We start from the raw sequence: 17,221 nt of genomic DNA, 5'->3' as shown, positions 1-17,221 counted from the left end.
GCAGAACAAGAATCAAATGATGAAGAACCACAAACTCCAGTTGTGAGAAGATCAGTTCGAGAAAGAAGGCAGCTAGAAAGGTATATTCCATCTGCTTTCTGTTCAAATTTTGCTTTATCTACTATTGATTATGATCCCAGAACTGTGAGGGAGGCAGTAGATTTAGAGGATGGAAAACTCGGGAAAGAGGCCATGATTGATGAAATGGAATCTTTGGACAAAAATGAGGCTTGGGATCTGGTGTAGTTGCCGGCTGGAAGGAAACCCATTGGAAGCAAATGGGTGTTTAAGAAGAAGATGAATGCAAAAGGCAGGGTGGAGAAATACGAAGCTCAGTTGGTAGCAAAAGGTTATTCCTAGGTGTCGAGAATTGATTTTGGTGATAGTTTTTCTTCTATTGCCAAGATAGTTTCTATTAGATTACTTTTATTTGCTGTTGCTGCTTTTGATTTTGAGGTAGAACAGATGGATGTGAAGACAACATTTCTTCACGGGGATCTAGAAGAAGAGATCACCTAAAGGCTTTGTGGTGAAGGGAAAGAAAGAACTTGTATGCAAATTAAAAAGTCTATATGAGTTAAGACAATAACCAAGGATGTGGTATCAGGAATTTGATACATTTATACGGGTACTTGGCTTCACTAGAAGCAAAGCGGACCACTGTGTGTATTTTAAATTAATTGGCGATCGTGTTATTTATCTGGTCTTGTATGTGGATGATATGTTGCTGATTCAAAATGACAAAGAAATTATCCATGATTTGAAGACCCAATTGTCCTCCAAATTCGTCATGAAGGATCTTGGTGCTGCAAACTATATTTTGGGCATGAAATTTAAGCGAGATCGGGTGAAGAGGAAGCTCTTGTTAAACCAGAGAAAGTATGTGGAGACAATACTGCAGAGGTTTAATATGCAGGATTGTAAACTATTGAAGGTTCCTATTCTTGTAGGTGTAAAGTTATTTGCTGAACAGTGTCCCAAGACAAAAGAAGAGGAAGACGACAAGTCCCGTGTTCCATACGCAAGTTTAGTTGGTAGCTTGATGTATGCAATGGTTTGTACTAGACCAGACATTGCATATGTAGTGGGAGTATTGAGCAAGTTTATGTCAAAACTAGGGAAGGAGCATTGGACAACAGTGAAGTGAGTGTTCAGTTATTTGTGTGGCACTAGTGATTATGGTTTGTGCTACCAAGGAAGACCAGGATTGGATAGAGTTTTGGACATCCGTGGCTTTGTTGATGTAGAATAGGTTGAAAATCTGGATCAAAGAAGATCTATAAGTGGGTATGTGTTTAACCTATTTGGAGGTGCAGTCAGTTGGATGAGCAAGAGACAGTTTGTAGTGGCACTTTCAACTACAGAGGCAAAATACATGGCAGCCACTCATGTAAGCAAGGAAGCAGTTTGGTTGCAGAGATTGTGTTCAAGTATGGGGTTAGTACAACGAGTTACAAGGATAGATTGTGACAACCAAAGTGCAATTTTCTTGGCAAATAACCCTGCTTATCATTCAAAGACAAAACACATTGATGTTCAGTATCACTTTGTGAGGGATATGGTCGAGGAAAAAAATGTGTTACTGATAAAGGTGGACACTTTGAAGAATGCCGCTGATGAATTGACAAAGTTTGTGAGCACTGAGAAGTTTTCTTGGTGTAGAGAAACAATGGGCATTGTAGGGATAGACCAATGACTAATTTCTTTTGTGATCCCTGTGTGGAAAAGAAAGCAACAAGTGGGAGAATGTTGGGTGTGTTATATTCTTTCCACGACTAGTCGCATGTGCGGGGGGGTCATAGGGGGTGGTAGCCCCCTTGTACGGGGTCTGGGGCAACACCCCGGGATTTTTTTTGGACCCTATAATAGGTGTGCAGACCTACCTATGGTTTTGTGCATGGGTTTTGCACATGGTTTTGGGCATGATGGTTTTTTGCCCATGGTATTTTTGTCGATTTGGTAAAGGGAACTACGGTTTATGTTCTAATCCAGGGTTAATGGATTGGGGTTTATGAATGCTTCGACATGTATATATATGCATTGTAACATTGAGAGGAATATAATGAAAAATCACTCGGGTAGTTCTAGTTTTGGGATCCAGGGAAAAATCTCTGTGTATTTGTTTTGTGTTTCACGCCATTGTATATTTTCTATTTTTAAGAATTCGTTTGCAGGTAATTTCTGTACAGGGTTAAAACCTACACTTTGTTGGTTAGAGCCTTTCAGAAAAGGCTTATAGAATCTACATAAAAGAAGATCGTAGAATTGAAGTTAGAAGAGATGTTATTTGATGGAAACTTTGCTTATAAGAAGTCCAAAGATATTGTTGTTAAATCTGATGAGGAAGATATAAAGGCCAAATTGGTTGAAAGTTACACTTGAAGATGCCGAAGGACATGGAGCAACAAATGGTACTTTCAGAGAAAGCAAGAAACCAAAGAGGTACTCCGAATACACAACATATATGGCAAAATTAATTGAAGCAAAACCGAAGTTGCATGATATGGGGAAACAAGTACGAGTTTCTAAAATCGGTATGGGTACGAAATGTGACCCCCCAAAATTTTGGAAATGGGGAAACATGATATATATATATATATATATATATATATATATATTAGGACATTTAAGAAATATGTGCAATCATAAATCATGCATGATACATTATAATTTATTATGTTATGATTAAATTGTCCAATGTCAATGCATAAACTATAAGTTTCTAAATTTACATCACATTTACTCATGAACGATCTAATAATGAAAATAACAATATCCAACATCAACCTTTATTATATATCCAAATTTCAAAATCAACCTTTATTATATATATGAGGTTGCAAGTACAATAAAGGCAATGAGGCTGCAAGTACTATAAAGACTAAAGACTAATAGGCTTCAACCTTCATCCTCATCATCATAATCCTTGTCAAAATTAGAAGTAGAAGCATGCTAAACAGTGGATGGTGGAGCTAAAGAAGATGATTTGGCTAATTCCACTTCTAGGCTCCCGGTCCTCATTATACAGGGCAACAAGAGAGAGCTCCAAATTGGGACTTTCTGGATCCACATCCCGTTCTTTAGAGGGATCACTGCTATATTTTGGACCCCAACGAGATCTAAGGCGAAGGTTGGTATTGTTTACAAAAAATATGATAATAAATATAAAAGAGTCAATAGTTATAAAAAGTACTAGAAACTAGAAAAGGCAAGTAAATCTATTATCTACTGCTTGATCCTCTTGCCACAAGAAATTTCTAATTTCTTGTCTCATGCTTGATTGGGAGTCTCCTCCTGCATAGCAAACGGCCTTGGTGCTCTTGATTAAATACAAGTTCCATACCCTAGTAGCTTAGGTGCTCTTGATTATTGGGAGTCTCCCCCGCATAGAGGGCTTGGTGTTCTTGACTAAATACAAGTTCCTTACCCTAGTACATGACAAAATCCAATGGAAACATTGCAATCCCCGCAATCTTGAAATCCTGAAAAAATGACAAGTCTGCTGGATTTTGAGTGAGATCTAAAACTCTACTTTCTTTATATGAAATTGAATGAGGTCGAAACCACTCTCAAACATCCCGAGTTATTTCATGGCTATGTTGCCAGGAAACGTGGGTGTGGGAACGGGGAAGGGGACGGGGACGGGGACGACATTTTTGGAAACAGGGTGCGTGGGTTCGTCGGGTAATATAATAATATTAAATTTTAATAATTATATTTTATAAATTATAAATTTATAATTAATAATATATATGAAATTTGAATTTGTATATTTTTTCAACTTTAAACAAGAAAACTTTAATGATAATCATTTAAACATGCACATCATTGAACATTCAACATTAACATTGAAATTTCAAAATTTATCACCAAAAAACTGTTCTTTTGAATCTTTTCCGTGTAACCATGACACTGTGACAGCTATGTGAAAGAGCTCAAGGCCACTACTAAAACTGAAAATTCAAAATACATACTAGGATAAATGCTAGACTCAGCTATTTTGGTGAAACTTGGGACAGATTTTGTCACACACAGGCTTTAAAATAACTATGTAGCTTAGGTTCATTTGCAAGGATGCCTATCAATGAATCAGGTTGTAGTCGTACAGACCCTTCCTCCTAGACAGCCAAGGAGTGTTAGCATTTTTGCCTCCTGCTCTAATTTCAAGACAGCTTCTCTCCTTATTGAAATTGCTCATTCTGGTTGGAGCTTGAGCTTGTAACTTTGCTTTGAATGTTTAGTCTCTCCCATATAAAAACGCAATTTTTTCATAGGAGATTCTTCTCAACCTGATAGTGGTCTAGAATTTTCTTGATGTCTAATCATCCACCTGCCCCATGCATGGTGTGCTCTGTGGTAAAGCAATCCCAAAAACAGTGGCAGCGTTACCCTTCCACAAAACACGCTTATCAGTCTTTGTTTCCCAATAAAATGCACAACAGCCATCTGATGGCTTGAGGGATAGTTTGTCTTTGAGTGCGAAGCTCTGCCTGAATATTAATTATCTAAACATAAAACATCTTCGCAGTTTTTAGAGATTACTTGGTGTACAAGTATGTAGAGACCATATATGATTTAGGCATATTTTCCTAGTTTTAATCTTAATATAATGTTATCAGAATGCTGTGAGAAATTGGCAGATTTTGATACTTAATTTAGCCATTGTCCAAAATATCCCTTCTCCATTTAACAGCATCAGCTGATTACAGCTTATGGCTGGTCTCAATCCTACTTTCTATTTGACCGAAAATGTCTGAACCTGTATGTGTGCATTTACAGTTTATAATTTGATGGTTATTTGGCTCGGGAATGAATGTTTCTTTCCAAATTGGTTTACAAGAATTCTTAAAAAACAAGACTTGTAAAAAACTTAAAAAACCGGGTGTGGGTACTCGTGCAACATAGGTTTTGATGGTAAGGACCGTGGAAGAATGTTTCATTCCAAATTGATTTACAAGAATTGATTTAGGGTTTTTTAGGTTTTGTTATAAGTTTTACCTTTGTTATAAGTTATTTTTTAAATTTCAATAAAAAAAAATTATTTGAAAATTTAATTTTTAAAATAGTTTTTTTTATGAAGAACCCAAAGAACCCAAAGAACCCAACCCGAAGAACCTGAAGAACCCAAGCACCCGAAGAACCAAAGAACCCAAGAACCTGTTATGGAAAAGAACCCAATTTTTTTTTTGAAGAACTCGGTTCTTCATGGAAGAACCCGGTTCTTCTGGGTTCGTCTGGGAAGAACCCGTACCTGAATCCGGTACTTGGGTGCGAGAACCCGGGACGGGTTCGAGAACCCCACCCCCGGGTGCGGGTACCCATGCAACACAGTTTCATGGTAATGTTAGAAATTTAAGTAAAATGATGAAAATGAAAGATAAAGGAGTGTCACTTTTACTTTAAGAATTTAACATTACTACGCGCTGCATATCAACACTAGGGCCATAGGCTTGAAAATTAGGATGCCCCAATCAATTTTTTTTTTGCTTGGTGTTCTTGATTAAATACAAGTTCCTTACCTTAGTACATGACAAAATCCAATGGAAATATTGCAATCCCCACAATCTTGAAATCCTGAAAAAATGACAAGTTTGCTGGATTTTGAGTGAGATCTAAAATTCTACTTTCTCTATATGAAATCGAATGAGGTCGAAACCACTCTCAAACATCTCGAGTCATTTCATGGTAATGTTAGAAATTTAAGTAAAATGATGAAAATGAAAGATAAAGGAGTGTCACTTTTACTTTAAGAATTTAACATTACTACGAGCTGCATATCAACACTAGGGCCATAGGCTTGAAAATTAGGCTGCCCCAATCAATTTTTTTTGCTTCCAATCTTCAATAGCTCCTTTTATCACTCCTTAATTGGCAAGAAGCAAAAAAAAAACGAAAAAGTCACTTTATCGCTGAAACGTGGTTGTACGACCTGGAAATGCGTTTTAGGTCATACTGGGCGACTTTTCACCTCACGAAACATGTTTCTGGGCCATAATAAACGCGTTTCAACATTTACGTATCGTTTCTGGCTAGTAATGCTTGTCGTCTGGATTGTACAGGCACTGTGAAAATGCTCAAGACGGGCACTGTCACTCTGATACCCGCCCACTCTATTCTAGCTGTCTCCCAACAATAGGCTATGGGGGGTAGTCCTTATGGAATGAGATGAAGGGAAACAAGTTAGAAACCAATTTGTTTGGGAGACACGAACGAGTGGCCTAACCAATTTGGTTAAATTCGAGAAAGATTATTGATTAGATCAAATTTTAAAGTATGAGACTAGTGCCTTAATAGAGTCACAAATTCTTGCTTATAGTAAAATGGAACCAAATGACCAGATGGACACTAGCTGCTTAAGATGATTGACTAACTTGAATCATATGCAAACCTATGACCTATGTGCGCTGCAAACCTTCTTTTAACTATCTTGAAGTTGGGCTCCCAGTTAGGTTGTGGGAAGGAGGCCAGCAAAATCAATGTCAGATTTTGAGTGCAAAGATGAAATAAGCCAATTCCAAATCTATGACAAATTTATATCAGCAGCAGATATTCAAGAAATTCAGATTTAATCAATGTTATAACAGCAGTGAGAAAATCACTTTAAATCATGAAATTTCTCTTAAATATAAAACACAAAAATTCTCAGTGACCAATGAATGTAAATTAACTTATTTAGCCGACTTTATAATGATGTATTCAGTGAAATTTCAGGTTTGATTTGTTAGTTTAGAGCAGTAAACAACCACAAATCAACAAGCTAAAGATGCCAAAAATAGAGGGTTAATATGCCCAAAATAGTAAAAATGCACTAGAGCTCAAAATTTTAAATTTTTAGGGCTTTTACGATGTGTGATTCAAAAATTTGAGAACTGATAAATTTATTACAATAGTAAATTAGTCATAGATCAACAAGCTAAAAATACTGAATATGCTGCCAAAAATGTCTAAAAATAGTAAGTTTTTGCCAGAAAATGAAAGGTCAGATTTTCTGATTCTTATCAAGTATATATGCTTCAAAAATATTTCATACTTGAATTTCACAGTTATGCAGTAAATTCCAGCAAGCTAAAATGTTAGATCTAGGTCAAATTAGAGATGTCCGAGTGGCCAAACTTGTGAAAATTTAGACTTTGCAATTTTAATCGATTTTGACCAATTAAAATGTGATTTTAGGGCTTATAGATATTAGTGATTTGACTGTTGTAACAAAACTGAAGCAAAACAAGGGTTTAGAGGTCAAACCCTAGGCCCAAGGACTTGAAGATCCCATTGTTGAAATCAATGTTGTGAAAATCGTGATCGGGATTAAATCGGCGCGGGGAACAAATCGGAATTATCGGGAAAAAATCTTTTGGTACAAAAATATTCATTTTTTTCAATATTTTTAATATCTAAACCATCTACAACATAAAATAAATACATTGACGCATAAATATGATAAAAAACTAATCTATAAGATGTTTAATATTATTTCTAGCCCTAAAATCACACATAACATTGAATCATGTCCTGAATAGTAAGTCCTGACTCCTGAGTCCCAACTCAACCTCAAAATATCAACAAAAAATATGATAATGTATCTCATCATGTCATAATGTCATATACAATAAAATGAAAGTCTAATCCTATTGATTTCCTCTGCCCCTCTTGCGAGAAAATGCCACAGCTTTCCCTTTCCCTCTAGATGTAGACGCTGGTGCCCGTGCTGGTGGAAATGGCAGTGGAGTCTGATGTGATCTAGAAGCTGAAGAACTAGAAGTAGGAGCTATAGGAGGTAGACCACGTCCTCTACTGGTGGCAGTGGTAGCCCGGGCAGGCGGTGTCACCTCCTCCTGTGCCTTCTCCTCCTCCTCCTCCTCCTGCTCCTGCTCCTCCTCCCCCTCCACTACATCCTGCACTAACCAATCATCAGCAGAATCCATGAGAGGCCTCTCGGCCTCAACCCTCCATGCAATAGTGGTGTCAATCCCATCCAATGAGATGGCATCCACATCAGGTGTCCTCTCAAGTTGCCTTACCCACAATCGAAGATTGTAGTAGACGTAGACCATGTCATTAAGTCACTGGGACTCCAACCTGTACAAAGATCATGAAATAATAATTAATAATTATAAAAAAAATAGTGTGTAATGAATTAAAAAATTTATTTGGAAATTTGCAATATTTTAAATGTTTAAGTGTTAACCTGTTGCATTTCTTGTTGTGTATTTTTCAAATACACTCCAGTTGCGCTCACATCCTGGGGAACTGCATGTTTGGCTGAGGATGCGAATGGCAAGCTTTTGCAGAAGGGGTACCTTGCCACCATACATTTTCCACCATGCATCTACAACAAAATTACAAATAAAATTTTAAATAAACATAAGAAAAAAATGGGATTTGAAGAGACAATGAAATTTGAAACAAAGTTACAAACTAAAAAATACCTGGCATTTTAATCGTCCTATCAGTGATAACCATCTCAAAGCCAAATGTGCCACCTGCCATCCTATATGTCTCAATTTGTTTAGAGATCTCTATACGTTGTTCTGGAGATAACACCATCTTCTGGACACAGGATAAGAATCCATCCATGATCTCAGCATCAAAATCAAACTCACATGCATAAGAAAATGTAGGGTTCAGGAAAAGCCTAGCAGCATGAATGGGACGATGGAGTGTGTTGTTCCATTGCTCATCAATCACTCCCCATAGGAGTTGTTTTTGAAACCCATCATCTCCCTTATCATCATAGTAGGCCCGAATGGCTTCTTTGGCCCTGTCCATGGCTTCATACAAATAGCCCATTGCGAGCTTCTCACCATCAACCAACCGAAGAACCTTTACCAAAGGTTCAGTAACGACGCACACCTCCTGCACTCCTGCCTAGAAGTCTTCCTGGTATGAAACTAGTCTGCATACGGCCTCTCCTTCTGGTTTGTAGCTCATTGGCAAGGCACGCCACTCCTCTGAAAGAAACATTCTCTTCACATCCCACATAGAAATCAAGAGGGATTGAAGAGATATGAAACTGGTGGCAAACCGTGTAATGGTTGTTGGTGAATCTTCTCATCAAGCTAAGCGCAGATGTATGATTATATATAAATTTTGTAATGATTTTTGATGAGTCAACAATATCTTTAACAAAGGGAATTTTACCTGTGTCCTCTAACATCAAATCAATACAATGGGTAGCACAAGGTGTCCAAAATAAAGTAGGATGCCTGTCCATAAGCATCCTCCCAACAGCAACATAATTTACATCATTGTCCGTGATGACTTGGACAACATGTTGTTCACCCACCTCCAAAATAAACACATCCAGCAAATCACATAAAGTTCTTGCATCTTTGATTTGTGCAGATGCATCAATAGATTTGATAAACATAGTCCCCTTGGGACAACTAACCAAGAAGTTTATAAGGGTTTTCCCCTTTTGGTCAGTCCAACCATCTGACATAATAGTGCATCCTGTTTGTGCCCATGATGCCCTAAAATCCTCCAATCTTTGGGTGCAGTCACGCTTTTCATTTTGAAGAATCCGGCCTCTGAAATCATGATAAGAAGGGATTTTGTACTCCGGGCCAACACTGGCAATAACATCAACAGTAGGTTGGAAAAATGGATTATTCCTTACAATGCTGAAAGGAATATCACTCCAGAGGAGAAATTTTGCCATCAACTTGTCAGCTTGTTCTTTCTCAGTTCTTTTTAGCATTGAACCGATAGATGTCTGTGAACCAGGTGTGGTTCGAGGAACAAAAAATGATGATGCAGTTACCGGATTGGTTGATGCTGCAGTAGAACCAATGCCACTTGGCCCACTTCCTTCAGCTGACCTTTTTAGTTGCCTTGTGAGTTCTTTTTTGGCCTCTCTATTCTGCTCTAAAGTTTCCAATGCTCTCATGGCTCTTTGGATAAGTTCAGCAGTTGTATTTGTACAAGGCTCCACATCATGTCCAGGGATTTGTGCAAAGTGAAACTTCAACTTGTACACCCCCCCGGACATCTCCTTTCCACACAACTTGCAACTCAAGTTTTGTCTATCATTCAGAGCATCAGGTACATCATATTCTCAGAAAGGATCCAATTTCCTTGGCATGTTTGTTTTTGAACTTTGAAGTTGCAAACTTGAAGTCTTGAATGGTGTTTTGGTGCAGTTGTGAACCTATGGGAAAATAAGGATTAGGATTACAATTTAGCATTTACAAAATTACAAGTTACAAATTTACAAATTACAATTTAGTATTTTAATTTTTAATTTTTACATTGATGATTGTACAATGAAAATCCAAGTTACCCGTAACCCAACCTAAAACAACCATTCCAAAGTTCAAAGTTTCAAACACAAATTACCCAACCATTCCAAACCCAAGTTACCCAACCAAATGGAAAAAACAATGAAAAAAACATAAACAATGTAAAAAAAATGAAAACAAAAAAAAATTGGTTCCCATAGTCATACCGAGTTACCCAACCCAAAACAATGAAGAAATACAAAAAATTCTTTAAAAACAATGAAAACAAAAGAAAAATGGTGCCCATACCAAGTTTCCCAACCAAAAACAATGAAAAACATACAAAAACAATGTTTTTAAACAATAAAAGCAAAAAAAAATTACTCACACTGTTTCTATGGAGAAATCGGTGGTCTCCTCTTGATTTTCTCCTCTAAGCACTTAGATTTGGCTAAAAACCCTCTTCAGCTTGGTCTCCAAGAGCTCCTCCTCCCTCCGCGTGCCACTGTCCAAATGAGCGCATGAAAAACCCAAAAAAATGTTATAAAACCACGCTGCCGCGACCCCCGACAATTTTTTAAGAAAAAATCACGATTTTTTTTCAGTAAAAATCGGCAAAAAAATACCGGCGATTTTTTTGTATATTTATCGCGATTTGATCGGCAGAAGGAAAAAATTGCGATTTTCACAACACTGGTTGAAATTCGTTGAAATTTTGGGATCACGTCGACATTTGAAAAAATGAATTTTGAGACCTTAAACCTGCAAAATAGTCAATTATTTAGCCTTAAATCTTCAAATTAGGGTTTCAGGTCAGTTTAGGGTAAAAGAGACCAAGAAAATGGAGAACCAGGCTAAGGGGGGTGAATTTGTGGGGATAAAAGCGCTAGGATCATATATTGGGGCCCAAGGATGGAGGATAAGGCCTCAAAGAGGCAACACTATGCCCGATGAGGCTAGCGTTAGGGGTATGGAGGGTGTAGGGGCCTAGGACAAGGCCTAAGGCCTAAAGGCCAAGGAAAGGGAGCTGCAATCCCTTAGAGGGTTGCGACCTAGGGAGAGAGGGAGAAGAGGTTCGAGGAGGAAGGTCGAGGGAGGAGGGTTGAGAGAGGGGAGGTTGAGAGGAAAAGAGGACGCTGCAAGGCCTTTTGGGCCCTGTGGCTATGGCAAAGAAGGGAAGTCGCAATCCCTAAGGGTCACGGCTAGCCCTATGAGGGCTAGAAACCAAGACACTGGAGGGAGAAAAGCTGACACTGAGGCTTAGGAAGGCAAAACTGGGGCTAGAAGGACTGAAAAGCTTGAAACCCTTGTTCCAAAATTTTTTATGCTTCAACTCTTTGATTTTTTGAAAATTCTTCCATGAAAACCCTGCAAAAAAAATTCCAAGAGACTAGATTTTACCCTCAAGGGCCTAGATTTGGCTCTTCTTCCACTTGACTTCTTGATCTAACCTGTAAAAATAAAATTTACAACATCCAAACCCCAAATATATACAAAATAAATTTAAAATATCCCAACCCAAGTTATAAAAATAATTTACAATTTAATTTACAAAATATACATCGGTTTTTAAAATAGATTTTGAGAAATTAATTTTTATGATATTTTTCCCTTGAAAGAATGGCTAAAATGCTTCAGAAAAATTAATGCTCACTATGGCCCAAGCGAAGATTCAATCCACCATATAAAAACTAGAGATCCAAGCAAAGTAACCCCTGCCCACAATCTGTGAACTTGGAGACCAAGGATTGAGTACTTGCACACACTATGTATTATCTCAAAATAATAATATAAAGCACCACATAAGAAGCCTATAGTCAATACATACCACAGATCAACGAACAAGAACAGTTCGAATTGCACCCCAAAGTCTTATTATAGTAGAAAAAATAGTTCCTAGCAGGACAATAGTTTACAAAATGCTCTTAACAACAATTCTAGCCAGAGATCAAGATGACTAGAGACTCAATTGACTCTCTAATTTATAGATAGTTCCTCCAATTGGAAAAATAACGGCTAGTTTCTTTGATCCTTGTCAAAATAACCTTGGTCGTTGATGAACACTTCAAGATCTTTTAATCTTGGCCCTTGATATTTTATTTTTGAGGAATTTTCGAATTTATCATTTGTCTCCATTTTATTTAGCTCAAAATTAATTATTTTGAGCTAATTTCCTAAAAAATTTGACATTGAATTAACCACTAAGGTGTAAGGGTCCAAATTTTCCTGAAATATACAATATTCAGTGTTCCGTTGGTGGAGGACCTTTAAAAATTTAGTCTTTTAAAACCCACGGATTTTTCCATTTGGAGAATTTATTTTCGTAAGATAAATTAATTTGACTCTAATTAATTAATTTTTTGACGATTTAATTTTATTTTGCCAGAAAAATTAATTAATTTACACATGACGGATTTAATTATTTTTCCAACCCTTTAATACATAAGATTTTTCATTTACAAGACTCAAAGAGGGAATACACATTTGGCTTAGACCCTTAAGACACATAACCTATCCGCGACACAATATGATTTAGTAAACCAAGTGATTTGTAATAAAATGATTTAGCCAATTAGCTTAAATTATTCGCATATCACTTTTACATCAGACTCGAAAAAACACTAGGACTCATTTAATAACTCGACAATAAATTTCACCCTAGCTTTAAGGTTTAAGCTGGAGGGAAAAAACTCCTTTGATTGGTCGTGTATAGAAACACAGGTAATCAACGAGGTTAAAAAACCTCCTAGGATGGAATTTGTCATCAAATTATAGGCTTACCTAGGTTGTTACATAGACTCAAGGTTTTACTAAGATCATTTACAATATATAACTTGTAGAATGAGATGACCATGACACACTTAACTGTCGATCTGTGATACAATCCTTGTTGAAAAAGTTGGAACCTCTGCTTCCCTGGAACTTTGTCAATTTGAGTGCAACAACACCCTCTGATCCAATGTTTCCTGCAACATAGAGAAAAACCAACCATATTCGAACAAGCCGCTAATCATGATGAATGGAAGAAAGCCATGCAAGAAGAATATCAATTGATCATGAAGAATTGGGTTTGGGAAATCGTCCCTAGACCTAGTGACAAATCTGTTGTCACCTCTAAATGGATCTACAAAATCAAACATGTTGTTGTTGGAAGCATAGATAAATAGAAGGCAATATTTGTAGCAAGGGGTTTCTCTCAAAAGGAAGGAGTGGACTACGAAGAAACATTTGCTCCTACAGCCAGGTATACTACCATTAGATCCTTGATTTTTTTAGCAACCACTATGGGATGGAACATCCACCAAATCGATGTCATAACAACTTTCTTGAATGGAACCATAGATGAAGAAGTGTACATTGAACAACCAAAAGGTTTTGAGATACATAACAAGGAATCTCATGTTTGCAGGTTGAAGAGAGCTCTATATGGCTTGAAACAAACACCCATAGCTTGGTATGCAAGAATTGATGCCTATCTTTTAAGAATTGGATTTGTCAAAAGCTCTGTAGACTGAAACCTCTACATCAAAGTAGTAAAGAATGAACCAATCATTATTCTATTATATGTGGATGATTCACTCCTTATAGATGTGGAGCATATAATTCAAGATTGTAAAAATAATTTGGCAACAAAATTTGATGAAAGCTCTAGGACTCCTGCATTATTATTTGGGCTTGGAAGTTTGATGGAAACCTGGAGAGATATACCTTTGTCAAGGAAAATATATAATCAAGGTTCTACAAAAGTTTGGTATGGACTCCAAGCCCATGACAGCTCCAATGATCACTAATTAAAAGAAATTAAGAAGTTCAGATTCTAGCCTTGTTGGTCCCACATTTTATCTTATCGTCAGTTGGCTGGTTCATTGATGTATTTGGTGAATACTAGACCCGATATATGTTATGCAGGAAATTTTCTAAGTCAATTTCAATTAGAGCCACGTCATGATCATTGGATAACTGCCAAGCATATCTTAAGGTATTTATGTGGGACTATTCATCACTGCTTAAAGTATGATGGAAAGGAGATCAAATTAACAGGTTTCACTATTCTTATTGGGGTGGCAGTGAGACAGATGGAAGAAGCACTACTGGTGGTTGTTTTAGTCTAGGATCCGCGATGATTTCTTGGATGAGTTGTAAACAAGATTCAATTGCTTTGAGTAGTGTTGAGGCTGAATATGTTGCTGCTTGTGAAGTTGGAAAAGAAACAGTTTGGCTAAGGAATCTTTTGTCAGATTTGTTTGGAGGACTCTTAGATCCCACAATTATAAATTGTGATAACCAAAGCAACATCAAAATCACTGAAGACACTGTGTTCCATGCAAGGACTAAGCATATTAATAATAAGTACTAGCAAATAGACTAGGAAACTCGTTCTTCTTGATGGGAACTCTTCCAACGAGATAAATCTCAAGTTTTGTCTATGGCTGTCACCTGTGAGAGAAAATATATAAAAAACACAATATTAGAAGATAAAATCAACTGGTAAGACCTCTTTACCTCAATATCTCTTCCAACGAAATAAATCTCAAGATTTGTCTATGGCTGTCACCCGTGAGAGAAAATATATAGAAAACACAGTATCTGATAAGACCTCTTTACCTCAATATTTTCTAGAAATCCTTTACTCCATTGAATCACAATGTTGAAATCCGAGTAATCTCACTCTCTTGAGCCAGCTAGGGTGTCTAGTTTCAACGCCAAAGCTAGCTATGGTGGCTACAGTTTCTCGAACCCTAAGCTTTTTCTCCAAAACTCTAAAAGATCCTTTTCTGAAAATGCAAGTGACGGAATGAGGAGTTTTTTCACTTTTCGACTTTTATAAACTTGTGATCACTTTTGTCACTATTTTACCTTTTTAATTTTTTTATAAAATCACTTCATAATCTTTTTACTTTATAAAATTAAAGTGACTTTTCACTTGCTTAGGAAATGCCCTCTTTTTCACTAAGACTTTTACAATGTTTTCCTAGGTGAATCAAGTTTTCTTATTGAAGTTACCCTGCCTTAGCCTATGGGAACCATGTTAGGCTAGCGGATTCCATCATATACTTCCTAAGTGGCTGGGGACATTACACATCTTCTAGGGTTAGGGCACTAGCCCTAAGATGGTGAATAGGTTGACCTAGTAAAATATAGAAAATACTATTATTGGGATTGTTAGGTACTTGTGTTTAAGCTCCATAGATCTATTAATCAATCCAAGGGATTAGCACGTGGTGTCAAGTGAAGATTAACCACATGATCTCAACAATCCCTAACAATTAATATTATTGGAGACTGGAGTACCAATTTTGTGTAGGGGATTTGTTGTATGGCTAGTGGATTTGTTGGGTAGCAAAAGAGTGGCAGTTGTATGGTTCACATGATATGTGATTGATTGACGACAAGTATGGATGTAAATATAGCATCACAAACAACAATAGTTGGCCATACAATGGACAAAATGGTGGTCTATAAAATTGAAGATTACGACATTGGATGAAAAATGATTTATGGCGTATTGAAAGTAGTATGGAAAGATTGGTATGAATTACGACGAATTGGAAGTTATATGGAATGATTGGTATGAATTAATTAAATAATAGATAGTATAAGTTCAGTTTACAATGGTGGTTGTACAGTGGGTGACTCATATGGCAATTATATTTGATGGTGTGGCTGCTATATCTAGCAATTGTTGTGTTCAAACAACTGTGAATTACAAATGTAAATTCTACAAACTATAAACTTGTAGTAGATCTTTCTCGTCTTTTCTATAATTTTTTCTCGCCCTATTTTAAAAAATTTTCACCTTCTTTTTTGTAGCAGAATAATTTCAACAAACATATTTTCTGAACTTAGTGTGGCTAAAGGTCTGATTGTGGTCAATGAATAGAATTAGAGAACTATGGAAAACAGGGTTTGGCCAAAGGCTAGATAAATCAGAGCACGGGCAAAGGCTGAATCAGAAATGAATCTTTGATACCAAATGAGATGAATAATGTTCGTTCACACACAAAATATTTAGAATATCTAAAATATAAAAACATCCATAAGGATGATATAATATATATACAAGTCCCAATTATACTTTCAAAACATATCATATTCATCTCTCTCTCTCTCTCTATACATATATATATATATGTATATATATATATATATATATCTCTCTCTCTCTCTCTATGTATATATATGTATATATATATATATATATCTATATATATATACATATGTATATATATATACATATGTATATATAGATATGTATATATATATATACATATGTATATATATATGTATATATATAGATATATATATATATATACATATGTATAGATATATGTATATATATATCTATCTATACATATGTATATATATATATATATATCTATATATATACATATATATATACATATGTATATATATATATACATATCTATATATACATATGTATATGTATATATATATACATATACATATATATACATATATATATATAGAGAGAGAGAGAGAGAGATGAATATGATATGTTTTGAAAGTATAATGGGGACTTGTATATATACTATATGAGATGACTTGTCATGAACAATCATGTCCTTTCGTAATTATTAATTATACTTCATACTCACTGTTATTATTTATATTTTATATATATCTATGTTCATAACATTACATAGCTTTAATAGGGCCCTAGGGTTGAATATTAGGCACTAGAATTTATTGTTTTTAGGAAAAATGAAGTGGGGACGCCCACATGCACCCCTTTTGGGGAATGCGCCCCCCACATTGGAGAAACATTTTCCTTTTCATTTCTCTAGGCATCCCCTAATCCCCGAAGCGTGGGAAACATGGGGAGCACACATCCCACCTTGGGGGACACATCCCTATAGAACATTGATAAATACTTGATTAAAATGTGACTAATATATCTTTAGGTATGTGATTAATTTCACTGTTAGTGATAATAGAATGTGTAGGAATTTACAGGGTAAGTTTCTCAGAAAGAATACCAAAAG

The 17,221-nt window shown here is 36.2% G+C and overlaps 1 protein-coding gene across 1 annotated transcript in view; it reads left to right on the top strand.

Annotated features, from left to right (window-relative positions):
• Positions 1-17,221, top strand: part of LOC149256245 (protein CTR9 homolog) — a 194,752-nt gene that overhangs the window by 114,156 nt on the left and 63,375 nt on the right. The window lies entirely within an intron of this gene.

Source organism: Pinus tabuliformis, chromosome 7 (genome assembly GCF_031772625.1).
Source record: "Pinus tabuliformis cultivar Carrire ecotype Pingquan chromosome 7, CPIR1, whole genome shotgun sequence".
Lineage (NCBI taxonomy): Eukaryota > Viridiplantae > Streptophyta > Pinopsida > Pinales > Pinaceae > Pinus > Pinus tabuliformis.
Note: the sequence above shows the minus strand (reverse complement) of the source record. Positions and strands in the feature narration are given on the sequence as shown.